This window comes from Phalacrocorax aristotelis, chromosome 12 (assembly GCF_949628215.1).
Source record: "Phalacrocorax aristotelis chromosome 12, bGulAri2.1, whole genome shotgun sequence".
Taxonomy (NCBI): Eukaryota; Metazoa; Chordata; class Aves; order Suliformes; family Phalacrocoracidae; genus Phalacrocorax; species Phalacrocorax aristotelis.
Window position 1 is genome coordinate 13,991,185 of NC_134287.1, and position 4,662 is coordinate 13,995,846.

Here is a 4,662-nt window from a genome sequence, read left to right on the forward strand (position 1 = left end):
GGACTTCCCACAGCTCTAGTCCCAGCATTGATGCTCAGAGAGTTCTGACTCTTACAATACCTCTGCTTAGGCCAAATTTTAGTCTAAACAATATCTTACCCCCAGGAGGCAGCCACAGATACCTAGGGAATGATAATGACAGGATATAGAGAGAGCTCCTTTCCCAAACTGTCTGCATTCATATTAAAAATGACTGAATTATTGTAACTCTTTGTTAGCCAGCCATAGCTCTCATCTGGCATGTACAAATGCTGAGGAAGACAATTTCTGAGTGAGAGAACTTATCATCTGAAATACAGACTGTCATACACAACAGCCTTCTCTTCTGCTGCAGGCACAAGCTCTGCATTGCAGAGGCAGCAGGAGAATTTGGCCCATATTTTCAAAACATTGTAGCTCTGGGTTTTGGCTTATGCTTTGTTATCTAAGAAAAAGAAAAGTAAATGTTCATGTAGTTGGTGAATTTCCAGGTGATGTTTGTTAATTATACATAGTGGTTTTAGAGCTTTGCCCACCAGAGGGGCTTACAATCCTATACTTTCTCCTTCAACTAAAAAAGTGTTAGCAACTCCACTTCAAGGGAGAACAATGAGGTGGCTGAAACAGCAGATGTGCTGAACACCCCACACCCCTCTGGGGCCACCGGCGCTGGAGGGCCATAGCTGGCACAGCTAAAGAGGAGCTGGGAGCAGAGTCCAGGCTGCCTGACTCCTTCCTCCGCATTTGTCAGACGGCTGGTCTGTTATTAATTATTGAGGGCTGATGTGACTCCTACATTTCATATCATGGCAAGCTTACATGAAAAGTTATTATTTTCTTCATTAGGAATCGCTTTCATTGTCATTCTAAGCAAGCACAGTTTGCCAGGGGCCTTCAGGGAGCACCATCCACAAAGACCCAGGAGCCTCGTCTTCCCCCACAGTGTCAGGTAGGGACAGCAGCACTGCTGAAGCCGCAGCCCCGGTGCTAAGGCTTTGCCACCACTGTCATGCCTGACCTATGCACGGTATAGTGAAATCCATGTGACTGTGATTATACAAGTGCTCTGACTAAGTTATACCTGGAAAACACTATTTTCATTATACGTTGTGTGGACTGTCCTTTGTTCAGCATGTAGCACAGTGGTGTCCCAGCTAGTTCCTAGGCACTTAGATCCTACAAATTAGAGCTAACGACACACTGGTACAGTTATTCCAGAACCTGCATGTAGGCAAGCCCAAAGCTCTTGCTAAAAATTGCTGGCAAGCCACATCAACCTCCTGCAACTCCTGAGACGTTTCTCCCGATCAGACTCCGTGCTAACAGCACTCTCCCCAGTTACCTGACACTCCTTCACATTTATCTTTTTCCACTGCTGCATCCAGACCTGTTATTTTTCCTTTCTAGAATCAATTTTACTGCTGTCATTTCCTGCCCTTTCTTGTTGCAGTATCCTGAGGCATGGGAAGTCCCAAATAACTGACATTTAAAAAACAAAAACAATGAAAACAACATTTGCCCCGGCTCAATCATTCTTTGCAACTTCTAACAAAACTTTGTGCCAGTTCACGTGCTGATAAAGTTCTACGTCCAGCAGGATACTTGATTTTCCTTTTCATTGCATCCTGTAAATATACTTCCAGCGCAGGCTATAGTGTTAATTAGTGTCATTTCTAAAGACTGTTCAGACTGGCAGCGTTGTTTTAATTCAGCAGGCCTTGGGGATCAAAAGGGTTATCCAGCGAAATGTACCAGAAACGTGGATATTTTAAGTCACAGGCATAGTCTAAATTTTATTTTTTGAGAGGTTTGCATTACAGAGAAGTATTTCTTAATGCCTCACTGGTATTAGTGCTTCTTGGGCACAATGATATTTGGGCTGATCTTGCAGACAGAGGAAAAAGGTGCAGGGAGGCAATGGAGGCTGTACAATCATGATTGTCCTGCCTCCCTGCAAACTCCCATGTGCAACTCAGCCTACTCTGATATGCAACGCTGGGCAATCTGGCAGATGCATTTCCTGAAATCCCACCTAATCCTAATTTCCCCTCCTGCTTTCAGAGCAGCCTCTGATACATTCACCTTCTACTCAGACTGCAGCTGAGGGCTGGAGGTTCGTTGGAGCCAGGAAGCCTTTCCTGACTTTGGTACGTAATATCTAAACCACCTAGAAAAAAACTCGGCAAACCTTTGATGTGTTGTTCCCTTTTCTTTTGAGAAAGCTTAGAAGAGAACAATAGTTTGGCAGACAGGATCCTAGACTTAAACACAGAAGATTTACACTGAAATGCTGTCACAGCCAAACACTAAATGACTTAAAGGCAAAATAGCTGTGCTTCAGTTTCTTCTCTGTGAACAGAGATAATTATTCCCTGTCCCACAGAACATGTAAGAATTAAAATCCACCACTGATTTTATATACTTTAATAATAAGTACAACAGAATAGGCACTAAAATAGACCAGATTCATTTATTTTTGATGAAAGCTTAATTGCATAGCCCTGGGAACACCTGAGAGCATGTCTAAGTAGCAGCATAACTGCAGCAGCGTTGAGGATGAGGTATGTTTTCCATCGTAGACAGAGTTGTGAGGATGAGAAATAACAGGTAAGAGAAGGGAAAAACATCTTGTACAGAAAAGAAGAAAGAACAAAGAAAAGCAGAGAATAGGTTGGAAATGAGTGACGAAGTGATGTAGTTTCTAGACTGTGTGGCAAAACTGAAATATTTTGAAATACAAATGCATCAATTTGATGTATCAAATTTCATCATTCTTGCATAGATCTTACAGCCACTTTCTGAACTTGTATGAAACAAGGTTGTCTAACTGATGTCCTGAGAGAATTTTCAATTTATTGGAGAAATTTCAGACAGCAGCTATAGACCTTTCCTGCTGCTGAACTGTGACCGTTTGGCCCGGGGTGCAGTATGCCTGCTCCTGTGAAGCACCGACAGGCCGAGTCAGGAGAAGGCCAAGGCTGCTCAGGCACAGCCAGAATTGTGAATATAACCTGTAGGGTTTTCTGAAATTAAAGAGCTAAGGACAGTGCTACTCATTGCTCTCCATAGGTAGTATTTTGTAACTCTTAATTATTCTTTCATCATTTTGTGTCACTAAGAGCAGGACAGTACATGCGTCCCTGAGGAATGCATAGGGTTACTAGCGCAGCCGTGGATATTTCACTGTCGCTCACTGAATTATTGCTGCAGAGTGAGAAAATCAGTGGTGCTTTTGAGTAGTAAAATAAGAGCAGTCTCTTGCAACATGCCGGTCGTAATATAATTTTTTACTAACATGCTTTTGGCCAGAGCTCTGGCAACCATGCAATAGTTCAAGTGAAAACCACACAGCCTTAGCTCTTGAGCACAGGGACAGAGACGGCCAGAGCGGCACCGATGAGGAGGTGCCAGTGATGCTGCCCATGCACCTCTGGTGGCTGAGGTGGAGGGGCCCGCCCCACGCGCCCCGCCCGCCGCCGGGTGTCTCTGGTGCAGGGCCCCTGTACCTGCTGGTCAGTCACACACGTGTAGGCAGCCGCTACACACCTCTCCCTAGAGCACGCCGTGCCGGAGCGCCGCGGCCGCTCCCCGCCGGGTAAGATGGCGGCGCAGCGGGGAGCGGCAGGCGCCGGATCCCGCCGGATCCCGCCAGCCGGGCAGCACGTGCCCCCGCCCCGCCCCGCCCCGCCCCGGGTGGTCCCCGCGCTGGGCGGGACGAGCACGGGGCTAGCAGCCGGGGCACCGGTGGCGGGGCACAGCCTCTCTCTTCCCAGGGTCGGTGTTTCTGCCTCAGCCCGGGGAGGGGGTGCCTCAGGGGCCGGTGCTACCGGGAGGAGGGAGGAAGGCGGCCCGGGGCAGCGGTGGTTCTGGCCCGGCCCGGGGCAGCGGTGGTTCTGGCCCGGCCCGGCCCAACCCAGCCTAGCCAAGCCTAGCCTTGGCTGGAGGCTGGGGTGGGGGTGGGGGTGGGGGATGTTTTAATTTTACTACGCGTGAATTAAAATAGTACGTGCCGGTACTACTCTGTTGTGGTTGTGAAAGCTCGTTTCTGGTTGATTGCAGTATTAGTTTGTGTGCCCAAAGACTGTTCTGCTTTATTTGCAAGTTCATTTTAATTTGATTTCTCCCCTAAAATGTAGCAAGAGAGTATTTCATTCAAAATAATCATGTTGTGTTTTAACATTGGGAAAGCAGGTGCCAAGAGTTCCTCTTGGCAGAGCCCGGGGCAGGAGTTTCCCCTCGGGCAATGGCTCCGCTTGCTCAGAAACTGGTTGCTGTTGCAGGGCTTGGGGCCTTGGCCCAAGGCTGCGCTCCCAGTCGCGAGGAACCATGGGGAGCAGCTTGCTTCAGCGGAGGGGCAATTTACCTAAACTCATGCGAGACCCCCTAAAGAGAGACGGGTTGCTCGTGAGTCCAGCAAGCTGAGTGTTCAGGTCCTGGTCGTCAGTGCTTTCCTGTCACAGAGGACTCTTGTTTTTAACTTATTTTTAATCTGGAGTGTTTGTTTTTTATCTCTTTAATGCAGAAAGTATTTAACTTTTTACAGTACAAGTTAAAGACATAGTGGCGAATCAACCTTCCAACATTGATTCTTAAACATAACTTCAGAACATGACTTAAAAATATTAAAATATTTGTGTGCCTGTCTGAATTAATCTTTAAATCTGTGCTTTTGCAGTTATTTGG